We start from the raw sequence: 17,505 nt of genomic DNA, 5'->3' as shown, positions 1-17,505 counted from the left end.
GAATGGTCGTTCTAAGGATTATAGACCTCTGTCCCTGCCTTGACTTTGATATCCCTTCAAAAGTTGGTCCTACTGACCAAACCTATGTTCTACTATATATTATACCTTGCTGAAAATCGTGTTTTATTCCAATCCTTCATTTGCTTATGATTCATTACTTGCTGGTCATATTAATTCTGTTCTCACCCTTTTGCTTGCGATGTCTTTTGTAGATGGCTCGACTTAGACACACTGCACGAAAGTCAGTCATCCCCTTCTTACCCTCCCGCCTTGCTGAGCGTCCGCTTCGCCGTCCTGTGGCCGGACAGTCCAGCCACTTGGAGAGACTACACCACCGCCTGCGTGAGGAGCAGGAACGTCGACGACAGGAGCAGCAGAGCTCTTCCTTCTCGCTCCACCAGGAGATAGAGTCTGTGAGGAGCTGCTCTCCTGTGCTTCCTCTGGAGGCGCCCCCTGCACCACCACTGGGCGTCCCAGCTTCTGGAGTAGCTGCTGGAGGAGACCCAGACGACGGAGGTGGCGACGACAGCTCGAGCCACGACACCGACTTCTCTGCTAACCCTGAGCCGGAAGGATGGGTTGCTCGACCCATCACTCGCGACGCTGCTCGCGGGTGTCACTTCCACGATGCGCTCGACACCCTGCTACGTCGGGCATTTGACCGGCATACTTGGTCCGTCGAGTATCGCTGTGTGGTCTACCAGCATAGTCGCGGGGTCTACCCGGATCGCTGGGAGGCAACTTGCTTGGTGCGCTGCCCGGAGAACAGTCTCCAGGGAGCGGAGGATTGCTCAGAGCACTATTCTATCTCTGAGCGGGACTCAGCTGAGGCAGCCATGTAAGATGCTGCACGGCGTGCGCTTTCGCACTACTGCTCGGTTTTCGGTGGGGCAGCTGACGGTCTTGACCTGAAGTATTACCCCCGCCGTTCATCTGGCAGCACAGGAGGCGTGATTGTCTCACCTGTCGGTGAGGGCAATCCTAGGTTGAGCAGCACAGTCAACCTAGCCGCCGTGCTAAACACGGAGCTGGACCATGCATTAGACGAGCTGAGTAGGGCTCGTGCTGAGATCGCCCTGCTGCGGGCTGAGCGCGCGGAACGTCGTCACCTGGACGGTAGTTCCCCCGCTCCCGTTGGGACTCAGCACCCGTACCGCTCACCTCAGCGTGGACACCAGTCTTATGGCAATCCCGCCTGCAAGACCAAGATAAATCTAGAACCATAGATCGTTAGAGTTGGATCTTGTAATTAATACGAAATAAATATATACATGGAAGCTTCAGTCTTAGCGTTAGTCTCGGTCTTAGTTAGTTTTAGTTAGACAGGGTAGTTTGCTATATCCTGTGCATTTATGTTTGTCATGATGAACTATGTTTGGTTTGGATCTTTGTAATGATTGTTACCAGAGTGTGGGTACCCCCTGCATTTTGGTTTACATACTATGTTAATAAAGTTAGTTATATAGTTGGGAAAACCTTTATTCTACTTTCCTCTTTATCTGAGAAGCTGTGGGGTCTGTGTTGGAGATCAGTGAAGATGCTCATCTGTTCAGTGCTGTTGGAGAATTCTATACTCTTTTCTTATGCTGCAAGCTTTACCAGATCAGTTCTGATGTGTGGTTGCGTTCTGCAGATGTCAGAGAACAGGCGTAGAGGAGGAAGGCGTGCTCAGCAGGAGCAAGCCGGTCAGCAAGATGAGGCGCCCCAGCAGCAGCAGCTGCCGCCCCCGCCCCCGATGTCGATTGAGCAGATGTTTCTGATGCAGACTCAGGCAGTTCAAGCCATCGGTCAGACTCTGGCCGCCATTCAGCAGCAGCAGCAGCAGCAGGCTCCACCCCAGCCTCAGATGCCTCAGATGCCTAGAGATAAGCGTGCTGAATTCATGAGAGGTCATCCACCAACGTTCGCTCATTCTTCCGACCCCATGGATGCTGAAGATTGGCTGCGCACTGTGGAGCGAGAGTTGCATACCGCTCAGTGCGATGACAGGGAGAAAGTTCTGTATGGTCCCCGTCTGTTGAGAGGAGCAGCCCAATCATGGTGGGAGTCTTACCTCGCCACCCATGCCGACCCCGACACCATCACCTGGGAAGAGTTCAGAGGTAGCTTTCGTCAGTACCATGTGCCTGCAGGTCTGATGACAGTGAAGAAGGAGGAGTTCCTGGCCCTTAAGCAAGGGTCATCGTCTGTCAGTGAGTATCGGGACAGGTTTCTGCAGTTGTCTCGCTACGCTCCCGAAGATGTCAACACCGACACCAAGCGACAATACCGTTTTCTGAGAGGCTTGGTTGACCCTCTGCAGTATCAGCTGATGAATCACACCTTCCCGACATTCCAGCACCTGATTGACAGAGCAATCATGACAGAAAGGAAGCGTAAGGAGATGGAAGATCGTAAGCGCAAGATCAGTGGACCCCAGCCTGGAAGCAGCAGCCGTCCCCGTTTCTCAGGCAATCAACCTCAGCAGTTCATGCAGAACCAGCGTCCACCTCAGCAGCATCAGCAGCGTCAGCAGCATCAGCAGTTCCAAAGGCAGTATCCTCAGCATCAGTACCAGAATCGTCAGAGCAATCAGTCAGGAGGAGGTCAGTTTCAGAGGCAGAATCAGCAGACACCTCGTCTTCCTGCCCCAGCAAATCAGCAGAACAGTCAGGCAGCACCAGCTCAGGTTGGAAACAGGGCATGTTTCCACTGTGGAGAGCAAGGCCATTGGGTGATGCAATGTCCGAAGAAGGCAGCCCAGCAGCAGTCAGGCCCCAATGCCCCAGCAAAGCAGAATGTGTCTCAGCCTGGAGCAGGCAATCGCCCTCAGCCGCGCTATAATCATGGAAGGCTGAACCACTTGGAGGCTGAAGCAGTTCAGGAGACCCCCGACATGATAGTAGGTATGTTCCCAGTCGACTCCCATATTGCAGAAGTGTTATTTGATACTGGAGCAACACATTCTTTCATTACTGCATCATGGGTAGAAGCACATAATCTTCCAATTACTACCATGTCAACCCCTATTCAAATTGACTCAGCCGGTGGTAGAATTCGAGCTGATAGCATTTGTTTAAATGTAAGTGTGGAAATAAGGGGGATAGCGTTTCCCGCCAACCTTATAGTAATGGGTACTCAGGGAATAGATGTCATCCTAGGGATGAATTGGTTAGATAAGTATCAGGCAGTTATCAGTTGTGATAAAAGGACAATCAAGATTGGTGTCCCCACTAGGAGAGGAAGTGGTCACCGAGTTAGTCCCGCCTGAGCCAAAGAAAGGAAGTTGTTATCAGATGGCTGTCGATAGCAGTGAAGCAGACCCAATTGAGAGTATCAAGGTTGTGTCTGAATTCCCAGATGTGTTCCAAAGGATTTACCGGGTATGCCACCAGAGCGGAAAGTTGAATTTGCTATAGAGCTTCTTCCTGGAACCGCCCCCATCTCTAAGAGAGCTTACAGAATATCTGGACCAGAGTTGGTTGAGCTTAAGAAGCAGATTGATGAGCTGTCAGAGAAAGGTTACATCCGGCCAAGCACCTCGCCTTGGGCCGCCCCTGTCTTGTTTGTGGAGAAGAAAGATGGCACCAAGAGGATGTGTATCGATTATCGAGCTTTGAATGAAGTCACGATCAAGAACAAGTATCCTTTGCCCAGAATAGAAGATCTGTTCGACCAGTTGAGAGGAGCCAGTGTGTTCTCCAAGATCGATCTGAGGTCAGGTTATCATCAGCTCAGGATCCGACCTTCGGACATTCCGAAGACGGCATTCATTACCAAGTATGGTTTATATGAGTTCACAGTGATGTCTTTTGGTTTGACCAATGCGCCAGCATTCTTCATGAACTTGATGAACAGTGTATTCATGGATTATCTTGATAAGTTCGTGGTGGTATTCATTGATGACATTCTGGTTTATTCTCAAAGTGAAGAAGAGCATGCAGATCATTTGAGGATGGTATTGCAGAGATTGCGAGAGCACCAGTTGTATGCAAAGTTGAGCAAGTGTGAGTTCTGGATCAGTGAAGTCCTGTTCTTGGGTCACATAATCAACAAAGAAGGATTGGCTGTGGATCCGAAGAAAGTGGCAGACATTCTAAACTGGAAAGCGCCAACGGATGCTCGAGGAATCAAGAGCTTCATTGGAATGGCCGGATATTATCGGCGATTCATTGAAGGGTTTTCGAAGATTGCGAAGCCAATGACAGCGTTGCTAGGCAACAAGGTTGAGTTCAAGTGGACCCAGAAATGCCAAGAGGCCTTTGAAGCGCTGAAAGAGAAGTTGACAACAGCGCCTGTCCTAGTCTTGCCTGATGTGCACAAGCCCTTTTCGGTGTATTGCGATGCTTGCTACACAGGTTTGGGATGTGTGTTGATGCAAGAGGGAAGAGTTGTGGCTTACTCGTCCCGACAGCTGAAGGTTCATGAGAAGAATTACCCAATCCATGATCTAGAGTTGGCAGCAGTGGTTCACGCACTGAAGACATGGAGGCACTATCTGTATGGACAGAAATGTGATGTTTACACAGACCACAAGAGTCTGAAGTACATATTCACTCAGTCAGAATTGAACATGAGGCAACGAAGATGGTTAGAATTGATCAAAGACTATGAGTTGGAGATTCATTACCATCCAGGAAAAGCGAACGTAGTGGCAGATGCTTTGAGCAGAAAGAGTCAAGTCAATCTGATGGTCGCTCGTCCGATGCCTTATGAGTTGGCCAAAGAGTTTGACAGGTTGAGTCTCGGGTTTCTGAACAATTCGCGAGGAGTTACAGTTGAATTGGAACCTACCTTGGAGCGCGAAATCAAAGAAGCGCAGAAAAATGATGAGAAGATCAGTGAGATTCGGCGATTGATTCTAGATGGCAAAGGCAAAGATTTTCGAGAAGATGCAGAAGGTGTGGTATGGTTCAAAGACCGCTTGTGTGTTCCCAATGTCCAGTCTATTCGGGAGTTGATTCTTAAGGAAGCTCATGAGACAGCTTATTCGATTCACCCTGGCAGTGAGAAGATGTATCAGGATCTGAAGAAGAAATTCTGGTGGTACGGAATGAAAAGAGAAATCGCAGAGCATGTGGCTATGTGCGATAGTTGTCGAAGAATTAAGGCAGAACACCAGAGACCAGCTGGATTGTTGCAACCGTTGCAGATCCCTCAGTGGAAATGGGATGAAATTGGTATGGATTTCATAGTCGGATTGCCTCGCACTCGAGCCGGCTACGATTCCATTTGGGTAGTAGTGGACCGCTTGACCAAGTCAGCCCACTTCATACCTGTCAAGACCAACTACAACAGTGCAGTATTGGCAGAATTGTATATGTCTCGGATCGTTTGTCTTCATGGTGTGCCAAAGAAGATAGTGTCAGACAGAGGAACGCAGTTCACCTCTCATTTCTGGCAGCAGTTGCATGAAGCCTTGGGCACGCATCTGAATTTCAGTTCAGCTTATCACCCGCAGACAGATGGTCAGACTGAAAGAACCAATCAAATTCTTGAAGATATGTTGAGAGCCTGTGCGTTGCAAGATCAGTCCGGATGGGACAAGCGATTGCCTTATGCGGAGTTTTCCTATAACAACAGTTACCAGGCCAGTTTGAAGATGTCACCGTTTCAAGCGCTGTATGGAAGGAGTTGCAGAACTCCGTTGCAATGGGATCAGCCTGGAGAGAAGCAGGTGTTTGGGCCAGATATTTTGCTTGAAGCCGAAGAGAACATCAAGATGGTCCGAGAGAATCTGAAGATAGCGCAATCAAGGCAGCGAAGCTATGCAGACACAAGAAGAAGAGAGCTGAGTTTCGAAGTCGGAGACTTTGTCTATCTGAAAGTGTCACCGATCAGAGGAGTCAGAAGATTCGGAGTCAAAGGCAAGCTGGCACCCCGCTACATTGGTCCGTATCAAATTCTCTCAAAGCGTGGAGAAGTGGCTTATCAGCTCAGCCTGCCAGAGAATTTGTCTGCTGTGCATGATGTCTTTCATGTGTCTCAGTTGAAGAAGTGCTTGCGTGTGCCAGAAGAGCAGTTGCCAGTGGAAGGTCTTGAGGTCCAGGAGGACTTGACCTACGTTGAGAAGCCAGCTCAGATCCTTGAGGTTGCAGATAGAGTCACCCGAAGGAAGACCGTCAGAATGTGCAAAGTCAGATGGAGTCACCACTCTGAGGAAGAAGCAACCTGGGAGCGTGAAGATGATCTGATGGCCAAGTACCCGGAGCTCTTTGCTAGCTAGCCCTGAATCTCGAGGGCGAGATTCTTTTAAGGGGGATAGGTTTGTAACGCCCCGAATTTTGCAGTTGAATTTTTTCTTTTCTTTACTCGCCAAAATTCGGGCGTTACCTTTCCCTTTTCTTTTTCCCCTCGCTAAACCTTGACCTTTTTCAAAGTTTAGCGGGATTCGGTTTGGATCTCCCGTGTAGGAAAAACCCTAAATACCTTATGTTGTTTGATGCACCATGCCGAACCTTGCATTTCTTTTGATTGCTTTGAAAGTGCAAATGCATGCATGTAGAAAGATCGGATTTCGAAAATGAGGAGAAGATCTTTTCTTTCTTTTTCTCTCTCTTTCTCTCTCCTCTTTTTCTCTCTCTCCCGCGCCGTGGGCCGACCCCGGCCGGCCCAGCCGCCCCTGGCGCCCCCCCTTTTGGGCCCAATTGGCCCATGCCGCCCCCCATCTCCCTTTTTCCCAAAACCCTCTCCCTCTCCCTCTCATTTTCCCTCTCTCTCCCTAAGCCGCCGCCCCTACCCCTGCCCTAGCCGCCGCCCCTGCCTAGGCCGCCGCCCCTCCCCGTCGCCGATCCGCCGCCCCGCTCGGCCGCCCCGTCCCCGTCCCCGGTGAGGCCCCTCCCCCTCTCCTCCCTCCCCCTCTCCTCCCTCCCCTTCCCCTCGCCGCTCGGCCCCATGGCCGGTTCGGCCGCCCGCCCCACCCCGCCCGCTCGGCCCCTTGGCCGCGCCCCCGGCCCCCCAGCGCGCCCCCGGCTCGGCCGCCTGGCCAGCCCGGCCGCCCCCCCCGCGCGCGCCCCCATGGCCGGCTCGGCCGCTCGGCCGCCCCGCGCCCTACCCCGCGCCCCTGCGCGCCCAGCGGCTCGGCCGCCCCGCCCCCCTGCTCGGCCGGCTCGGCCGCCCCCTGCGCCGCCCGCCCTCGCCAGCCCGGCCGCCCGCCGCCGGCTCAGCCGCCCCGGCTCGGCCGCCCCTGCGCGCCCCGCCTAGGGCCGGTTCAACCGCCCCTAGGGCCGGTTCAACCGCCCCCCCCTCTGTTTTTTTTTTTATTTTTTTTTATTTTATTTTATTTACTTTCTGTGATCATAATTACTGTATTTTAAGTAGGCTAATCACTGTTCATGCTATGGGAAAATAGGAAGTTTAATTTAAAATTCCGTTATGTTATTGATTCACGTAGTTAATTGTTTACCCTGTGCAATGTTGATCAACTAAAAGTGATTAGGTTTCCATTAGTATATATAAATATATATAACAGAATTATTTTGTTAAAAACCAATTGTGTCATTAGTGCATAAGATTTAACCCCCTGCGAGACCTTTCCCGTTTCTTTCTAACCATAACAAATGCGTTATCGAATGTCATACTTGGTGCATATTCACTTTATTTGTTATCTTGTATGGTGTACTGTTCTTTTGTATTAAATATGTGGATGGATGTATGTATGTTTGCGCTCGCATAGAGAACGATCCGGTCGAAGAGCCCGAGGAATTCGCAGGAGAAGCCCCTGAGCAGCAGTCGGTTGGTGGAGGCAAGTGTCCTTTGACCTATCTCTGTCCTATTCATTCTTTAATTCACCTCCCGCATTACACATTTATACCTAAGGATTGACTAGCTTTTGTTATCCATATCCTTGTTTACCTATTTGGGTCGGATTATTACTACTTAGTCTGATGCTATTGCTCAACTCTAATCAATGAACATGATGTGATTATCTATGATACGCTGTTTTCCCGTTCTTCTTTATGATTATACTTGTGGTTTTCAAGGGGACTCGAGCGGTTTCTCGAGTGCCTCTCCGTAAGGACCTGTTCTATGGATGACCGCCCGGGAAAACAGTGCAACCATGAGGGTGGAATGGGGTGCCCTTAGCTGAATAATTAGAGGATCCGGGATGTAGTTCACTTAGCCGTCGTGCCGTCAATGGGGCTCGGTGTATGCGGCTCGCTCTGCCAAGTTTGGGTTCGCCCCTTGGGGAGGAGTGCGGTGCATTTAGGAAACCTAACGGGTGGCTACAGCCCCGGGGAATCTTTGTAAAGGCTACGTAGTGAAACCCTGCCTATTCACCTTGGTAGTGTTTAAGGGTTTGATCGGCCCGAGGCAAGAGGGAATCACGGCTTGTGGGTAAAGTGCACAACCTCTGCAGAGTGTTATGAAACTGATATATCAGCCGTGCTCACGGTTATGAGCGGCCAAGGGAGCTCCAGAGATTAGTGATACTTGATCAGAGATATTTTGGTACAGGTGGCAATGAGATTGATGGTTCTGGTTATGATTATGGTATTGGTAAGTGGTATTCTTTCCGTTTGGAAAGGATACATTGGGTTAATAACTTGGGTTAATGTTAAAACCTGGCTTTCTACTAGTAAGTAATAACCTGACCAACTAAAAGCAACTGCTTGACTGATCCCCACATAAAGCTAGTCCACTACAGCCAAACAGGATACTTGCTGAGTATGTTGATGTGTACTCACCCTTGCTCTACACACCAAACCCCCCCCAGGTTGTCAGCATTGCAACCACTGCTCAGGAGAAGATGAAGCTGTGGAAGGAGACTTCCAGGAGTTCCAAGACTACGACGAGTTCTAGGTGTGGGTTAGCGGCAACCCCCAGTCGGCTGCCTGTGAAGGCCGTGTTATCTACGTTTCGTTTTCGCACTTTGATTTATTGTAAGAACTATATGGACGTCTCAGACGTATGATGTAATCGACTATTATTTCCCCTTTTAATACTATTTGAGCACTGTGTGATGATGTCCATGTTATGTAACTGCTGTGTACGTGAATAACTGATCCTGGCACGTACATGGTTCGCATTCGGTTTACCTTCTAAAAACCGGGTGTGACAATTAATTAGGAAAACTAGTGAGGGATTACCTTTCTTGAAAGGGCAAACAGAGAGACGTCGCTGTAGAGTATAGTGTTGGCTGTAATTACTGTGATGGGGTTACAGACCGTGGAAAAAGGCTTATGCTTCCTTCGTCCTGGCACCGTAGTAGGTTTTCCCGAACTAATGGAACTTTGTAAAGGCCTCACATTGTACCCTCCCCAACTCACCTTGGAAGTGTTTAAAGGTCTGATCTACCCGAGGCAAAATAGAGAACATGTCTTGTGGGTAAAGATGTGAAACCTCTGTAGAGTGTAAAACTAGTATATCAGCCGTGCTCACGGTCAAGAGCAGCTCAGGACTCTCGCATGATTAACTTATGGAATTAAACTTAACCGTTCATTTGCATTGCATTGTGGGAATTTATTATTAATTGTGATCTCTTATTTAATTTGGATGATATCTACTTATACTTAGTAATTGCTAATAAAATTTTGACCAACTTTAAAAGCAATGCTCAGCTTTATCAATTCTTATTGGTAAGCCTTACAATTCACATGAGCCCCACCATAAGTGAGCTCATACACGTTATTCCCCACAACTTGTTGAGCAACGAACGTATATGAGCTCACTATTGTTAAACTCACACTAGGTCAAGAACAGTTACCACAAGATGAGGAGCATGAAGTATGATACGATGAGTTTATGAGAGGTCTAGGCCGTCGTCTCTCAGTTAACTATGGTTGCGGAGGATCGTTGTCGTCATATGATGTAATTATTTATTTATTTTGTACAAAACTCCTATCTCTACTACTCTATATGTCCTCATTGTAGGCGTCCACACCTCATGTTCTGCCTGTCGAAGTCTGTCTGCCCGCACGCCCCGCTCGTGCGCGCCCCCGCCCCCGCTCGTGATGCCCGTCCCGCCTCCCCGCTGTGGCAGCCGCCTTCGCGTCCGTCGATCCCTCCGTGCACAGATGCGCCCCAAATCGCGCCTCCCCCACCGCGCTCCGTGAAATCCGCCCTCCTCAACCTCCCCGCCACCCAGAACTCCCTCGCACCTCATCCTTCGCGCGATGCTCGCCGATGTGCCGCCTTCAAACATCGTCGTCGTCACCTCCTCCCCCTTTCCTAGGAGGGCATCCTCGCCGATGTGTCGCCTTCCAACATCGACACCACCGCGTCCCCGCACCACCCTCCCCCGTGTGCGTCCCTGGCCCCCTGAGCTCGCGCAGGCCGGAGGACCGCGCTCGCCCACCTGAAGATTGCTCCCTCCCCCAAGGAGCTGGCGGCGACGCGGCTGCGTCAGGAGATTTGGGTCCAACTTCACATCTTATTCCTCTTCAGTTCTCGGCAGCTTTGGAATTGCTCAGCTCAGCTTTTCGACGCCGAGTCTATAGCTGCTGCTCACCACTGCCCTCGGTGTCTGTAGTCTGTCCATGGAATGCTTTCATACTGCTTGCTACTCGCAGTGTCGTGCTGTGCATGCCTGCCTTCGAGGCAACAACCACCGTGCATACATTGTCCGGGTCGGGCTGGTATCCTTTGCTGCTACTTGCTGATGCTGATAAGAAGAACTGCAGCTTTTATCACCCCGGCCGAAAAGTCGTCTCTTGACTCGTTCGCGCTAGCTTCAAAGATAGAGCTAAGCAGGCGAGGCCTAGACCGTCCATGATGGCGACAGGAGCTCGACTTCGAGCGGGCCTCCCCAGAGATGGTAGCCAGATCCGGCCATTGAGCCCCCCCTAACCGAGCGGATCCAAGGTACTACACGGCCTTGCCCTCACCCTTTTGCTTGCCGAGAAGCATCAGAATCTGAAGACTGACAGTGACAGGTCGGCTGCGGTGGTTGCAGATGCTCCTCCGCAGCAGGAAATGGTAGCAGCAAACGGAACGGGCCAACCGCAGGTAACCACAACCACGGCATCACATCTTTTATTTCACGTAGAAGCATGTACTCTATCTACCTGACAGTTCTTCTATTTACTGAATCAGCTGGTGGTGGACGAACACAAGACGATTCTTGAAGAGGTCCCCAGAGAAGAAAATGGCACCCTTTCTGCCGCCAATTATGCTGGTAATGGCAGCTGGTGGTGCTCTGTCTAATGCCTTGCCTGTTGTCTGTTCTGATGCCTGTTGTCTGTTCTAATGCCTGTTCTCTGTGAACTGTCTTTGTCTGTTTCGGTGGAGGCTGTCGGCCCCAAATTATGGTACAGCGCATACGGAGGCTAACCTTCCATTGGCAGCGCACAGATCATCCGGGGCGGACCTATAAGATGTCAAGTGTGTACGCCCCAACAACCCACAGATGCGGCTCGACGCTCTCCATCTGCATGTCTCTTTAATTATCTCTATATATATGGATAGACGACAACCTTCTATCTATGAATTATATGTCATGTCTCTTTAATTATCTCTATATCAATGTCTACCTATGTGATATAAGATACCGTAGCAACGCACGTGCACCTAATTAGTGAATTTGGAAGTGTGACTTTATAAAAAAAATGAGTTATATGTTCAAGATAATGTTAGTAGTCATACTATTTAAAGTCCTTTTACTTTCTTATTTGGATGAGTCTTTTTTCACATATCTTCCTTCTTAATGTACCATTCATGGTTCTATTGATAGCTCAAGGTCATGAGAATGTTGCCGCTGAGTACTACAAACAACAGGTGGAGATGTTAGAGGGTTTTAGTGAGATGGACGCATTTACATATCGTGCTTTCCTACCTGTAATGTCCAAGGTATGCTATATATGGACTTTCTGTTTGAACATTAGGGAAGGTAACTTATGTGGATGTTAATAATCAAATTTTCTTCACTATATTTTTTCTTCTTTTTAATAGTGACGACATCAATAGATATCTGGCCACTTTATTGACCTGCAGGAAGAACAGGAAAAAGTTGTCAGGAGTGAATCATTAGCCATATGGCTGTCTAATATTGCAAATATGGTTCTCTTTGCTGCAAAAGTGTATGCTTCAGTAAGGAGTGGTTCACTTGCTATTATCGCATCAACTTTGGATTCTCTTCTAGACTTGTTGTCATGATATATCTTGTGGTTTACTGCCTTTTCAATGCAAACGCCAAATCCCTATAGAAACCCAATTGGAAAAGCGTATGCAGCCACTGGTGAGTTCTTTTTTTGCCATAACCTGTACTTCCAAAAATGATGGTTGATGTTGATATCTAGATCTGTTGTCCAGAATGTTCTGTACTCTTTTCTGCGAAAATGATTTACTTATCTTTTACGTAATCTGAATTATTGTCTCTACATTTTGAATAGAATGAGCATTGCTTTCCATGTTTCTTTATGAGGCAAACAATAAAGATCTGAATTGATAGGAAATCAATAAACTTACTCAACACTGTGTGCTCACTACTCAGTAATTCCTACTTACTGGAATATAAATTACCTGTCTATAAATACTAATTGTTGAGTTCACGATTGAAGCCATAGAACCATGGACCCTTTTTATCCAGTCACCTCTGTTTGAATTTTCTTTAAGTTAATGATGAACTTGTTATGACTTCCAATCTGACATTTGCTTTTGAGATGCGTTGTCACTTGTTGGGGCAACTTCCATGTGTCAAACTTTTGTTTGTCATGCCTTTTTTCATATTCTTTTTTCTTTCAACTTTACTGGGATTTTCTGATAGATCACCTCTTAGTTATATTGTTGATTTGTGATCCTTCCAAAACCATACTATCACCTAAAAATGATCAGTTCATCCAGCAATGTTTTGTTTGTCTATTTCTTGTCATGGTGCACTTATTAGAATTGTTGCCCACTTTTACTTTTTACATCTGATAATATGTTTAAGAAACTATTTTTACTTGATTCTTGACTTGGGATAGAACCAGGGAATGCAAGTTGGGATTGCTTGGCTGGTCATACGAGGTAATGTGCTCTCAGTTCAGAACTTCAAATATTGTTAGCTACACAAATTTCATCACATATTGGTTTTGCAGGTTTGATCTGTTCTGGGTTTCATGTAGGAATCAAGGAACTAGCTGAGGTCTCCTTCCCTCAAGATGACAAACAAACAGAAAAAACTACCCTCAAGGTGACCTAAACACAAAGGGAGCTACATAATACCCTACAAGACTAGACCAGGTTAGACACTAATTGTGATTACTAATATGTGTGTTTGCCCCGCTGACCGTAATTGACTGCTCACATTGATCAGCACGGTGCACCGCCGTTCTGTATGTCGCTGGCTATGCTAATTGTGCAGCCGACCCCCTTCCATCCTCAGTGCCCTCCTACCATTGGCGGCATGGGATCTCGGTGATGGAAGGGCAGGGGCAGCACAGGATCTACTGCATTTTTTACAACGCAGTGGCAGACATTGGAGACGGGTTCGTGTGGGATGCCGACTCCTAGCTCTACTGCCACGCCAGGTAGCTGCTTCCTTTCTCTCTACGTGATGTAGCGTTCCGCTGATTGGGCACCGCAGACGGTCTGTGGTTGTGGATGGGATTATCGTTTTGGCAGAAAGCTGGTTGAAGCTCGTGATGAACTAATGAAAGGAAGGTTTGCCGCTTGCATGCGACCTGTCCCCCCTTTCTGTTCAAAGGCGTTCGACACCCCACCAGGCCGAGGATGCCGTGATCTCCTGTGCAGCGCGGACAATGCATGCAACCAACACCGTGGGTGTGTGGGTGTTATAGCCATTGGATTATCGGATTGCTGCTATGCCGTGTTTTGGTGTCAAATTAAAACTGTCTTTCTTGCATAAAAACAGCTTGCCGGTTCTAACTCAACGGGGTGAACCACGTATATATTCTCGTGTAAGGAGGGTGAATAAACTAATTCCCTATTTGGATCCTCCTGTCCACGAAGCCAGGCAACAAAGTCATTAATGTCAGCACCACTGATCATCATCTAACTACATTAGTTTACAGGGGTTCGAAAAATTTTATAGGGGTGAGCTGACCCCAATAAGAACATGTAGCTCCACCCCTGCTCCTAGCTAACTGTTTGGCAGTGGCTAACAATTAGTCGACAAATATTAAGCTGACAAACAATTTACTGGGACTTGTTTTAATTATTGTCTAATAGACGTATAAAATTAAAGTATAGTAGATAGTTTGTTTTATCCCTGCAAGACAAACAATAGTAGCATATTTTTCTTTCTCTTCTATCTGCTAATAGTTTTCTTTTCTTCAGACACTCTTCCCATATGAACTTTTTGTGAAGCTCTATAGCAAGGTTGAGTTGCACCCTTTTGGTCTTCATAACCTTGGTAACAGGTAAAAGTAAGAGTAGGAAGGTCAACTGGCATGCATACATGTGCTTGCTCATTATGGTTTTATGCTATTGGTCTGGGCCTTTGTAAGATCTTAAGTAGAAGGGCAGGCATGGTGCAATGGTGAGAGTTGTCTCATTGAGCCACCAGGTCGCGGGTTTGAATTAGCCTCTCCGCATTTCAGGAGGAAGGCTTGCCTCGGTTTATCTCTTCCCCGGACCCCACTCATGTGGTTGCCTCCGGCACTGGATCTGCCTTTTGTAAGATCTTAGGTGTATGCTCCTAGAATATGTGTGATTTACTTCCATTAAAGTATGCTTTGTGCATATTAATTAGAGGATGACGTTTTGGACCTAGACAAAATAAAAGTCGGACGGCCACTGTCAAGCATTCTCCAAATTCGTTGCTTATTGTGACGTGTGTGTGCTTGAGTTAACAACTAATACCATCCCCAACTCATCCTCATCCATATAGAATTGCTTGAAAGCATGTGAGTCTTCCTCAAATCACATGCACCCACCATATGTATTAGTTTATGGGTGTTAAAAAGCATGAGCCTAAAGATTGGATTCCATAGAATGGTCACATCTGGCCATTCAAATAAGTCCATAACTTCCTTTTGTGATGTTTGCTTTTGTTGGAGCTTCATGTTTGAATTGATGTATGTATCTGACTTTAGGCCAATTTATGCTGGGAATGCACTTTGTACTGTGAAATATACCGACGAGGATCCTTGCATGATGAGTATTAGATCAACTTCATTTTCCCCTACTGCTGATGCTATGTCTGAAACAAAGGTTGCACCTATCACCCAGGTTGATCTCTCTTTCCTCAGTGAAGGTTTGTTTGGTTCCTTCACCATGTTATTTTGTTAAGAATCAGCAGTGCTTCAGAACTACTCTTATTTGTTTTGTTGCTCTAATAATTGCACAAAACTTTTACTAATTGAGGATCACTAGATTTATTTTCCTATTCACAACTTTCTATAACTTTTATAATGTTGAAACAGGCTGCAAGGGAAAAAATACCCCTCTTACTTGATTTATTATTTTGGCACCCGTGAATAGTACCTTTTTTCAAACCTTAGGGAAATCTACATGGGTGAATCTGACATCCCAAGACACAAAGCGGCATGATCTTGCAAATGCATGTGTAGTAGTCACAGGAGGCAGAGGTTTAAGAAGTGCTGAAAATTTTAAGTTGTTGGAGCAGCTTGCGGAGAAATTTGGTGCAGCAGGTTTGACCTAACTGTTCTTTAATTTTCTTCCTTGTCCATACAACTATCTATATCTTGGCGGCCTGAAATCTTACAGGATTCATTCCCTGTTGACTATTTTTCTGTGTGATTACTTCTCTTCTCTGAAGCGGGCGCGACTAGGGCTGCTGTTGAAGCAGGTTATGTTCCAAATGACCTTCAGGTAAGCTTGTTAGTCTACCGTGAGTTCTGTATGATCTAGCTAATTGATAGTTGTAATGCCTTCTTATTACACCATGCAAGGATCCTCGCCGGTATATTTTTACACCATGCCCACTTTTAAGAAAATGAAAACACAGAGTTGCAGGAGAAGGCTGCAGCAGCTTGAATCTCAGCTAATGGAAGCGAACAGAATCAAAGAGGAAGGCAACACTGGAAGTATCCGATGGAAGGAGAACATATTAGACCAAGAGAATGAATTACAGAACATAAAACAAGAGAACGACGACCTGCAGACAAAGGAATCAGCGGCTTCTGAGAAGATTAAGGAACTCTCTTCCCAGCTTACTAATGCAAAATATGGCATGATAAATAGTAACACCAAGGAGATAATGAGAAGGGGGGCACTGAAGAGGACGATGAACCTGTTGTAGTAGTTGCCAAAATATGGGAGAACAACAAGTTTGTTGACTATGATTCATCTAAGGAGAAGGAGAATGATGGTGACTCACAGGTTGATTTGGAATCAAACAAGGGGGATGCAGGTCTTGATAGCAACGGGTTGCACTCAACTAAGGAGAACAGTGGCAGGGCATCACCAACTAAACAACACCAGCAGTATAAGAAGAAGTCTCTGCTGAAGAGATTCGGTGGTCTGCTAAAAAAGAAAAGCGAAAATTAGCATAAAACTGTCTGATGATATTCTTTGTTCTATCATTTGACATATTTTTTGTAAACCCTCTCAGAGATGCTGAAAGCCAACTTACTATTGAGAGTACTATGAAACCTCTCGCGCAGTGTGAAATAAATGACAGAAATGAAGTGTGTGTTGGTGTTGGTGCTGGTGCTGGAGACACTAACATAACCGGTGGTATTATCCAATTGTATTGGAGTTCTATTCTTGAAAGGTGCTTGGATACAAACGATCAAAGCTTGAAGGAGGCTTGAGTCAATTGAATCATCTGTAAGTAATTTAGAAGAAATATTGTTTTTGTTGGTGAAGCGAGTTTGTTCTTTCCTTTGGGCTCTATTTATTTATGAATTGATAACCCAACAGGATTGTAGTTTGTAGCCATTTAGATTTGAATCCGAGCTATGACTGAGACGAATACAACATATGCATTTTGTAGCCATGTATATCTGAATCAGAGCTCTGTGATTGAGATGAATATGGTTTTATGTGCCGTCGCAACACACTGACATTGTACTATGGTATTATAAGTATCAATATGAAGTATTTCTTTGAAGCACCATTTAGATCAGCAGTCCTCTATGCTTTCTAAGAGTGGAATGGGCGCAGGGCTAAGGTGACTGCACCAAAAGTAATTAGAAAATCATCATCTGTTGCAGCTGCAGAGCTTTTCTTTCCTAAAGTAACATGAGGGCCAAGACACTTTATATATTGCCTAACAATTATATGTGCTACACCGGCATGAAGAGTGCTAGCTTGCTTATTATTTAAACTTTTCCATGTCTTGCAATCAGCTAAAGAATTTATGAGATATTAAGGGTGATAATATATGTAGTGTTTGTTTTTATGAATCAGTATACACTGACATTTTGTTAAATATTTTGTATACCGTTGCAACGCACGGGCACCAAACTAGAGTTTTGAAGCACCTGTAGACTATTGTCCTGTAAAATATTAGTGCTTGGCTTTTGATATTTTTTGCAACTAAAGTTTTGACAACTAGGTTCCATGCTGAGAACAACCTTTCTTACCACTGAATTCTTCACGAAAAGCTCTGCTCCGTCGGCAGCGTGCCCGTAGTAGTAGCGGTCGGAAGGCGCGGTGCCGTCAATGTCGGCGACAACG

At 46.7% G+C, this 17,505-nt stretch overlaps 1 pseudogene across 1 annotated transcript; it reads left to right on the top strand.

Annotated features, from left to right (window-relative positions):
- The first annotated feature begins 10,454 nt into the window (after window positions 1-10,454).
- On the top strand, window positions 10,455-16,706 carry LOC103634678 (metal tolerance protein 5-like; annotated as a pseudogene). Its single transcript, NR_161258.1, has 14 exons — window positions 10,455-10,782; window positions 10,854-10,926; window positions 11,014-11,095; window positions 11,209-11,766; window positions 11,911-11,996; window positions 12,123-12,154; window positions 12,882-12,924; window positions 12,996-13,140; window positions 13,283-13,427; window positions 14,197-14,279; window positions 14,955-15,090; window positions 15,363-15,512; window positions 15,641-15,693; window positions 15,830-16,706. The product of NR_161258.1 is annotated as a metal tolerance protein 5-like (transcript).
- The last annotated feature ends 799 nt before the right edge of the window (window positions 16,707-17,505 follow it).

Source organism: Zea mays, chromosome 8, assembly GCF_902167145.1.
Source record: "Zea mays cultivar B73 chromosome 8, Zm-B73-REFERENCE-NAM-5.0, whole genome shotgun sequence".
In the NCBI taxonomy this organism is placed as follows: domain Eukaryota; kingdom Viridiplantae; phylum Streptophyta; class Magnoliopsida; order Poales; family Poaceae; genus Zea; species Zea mays.
The sequence above is the reverse complement of the archived record's forward strand: the minus strand, read 5'-3'. Positions and strand labels throughout refer to the sequence as shown.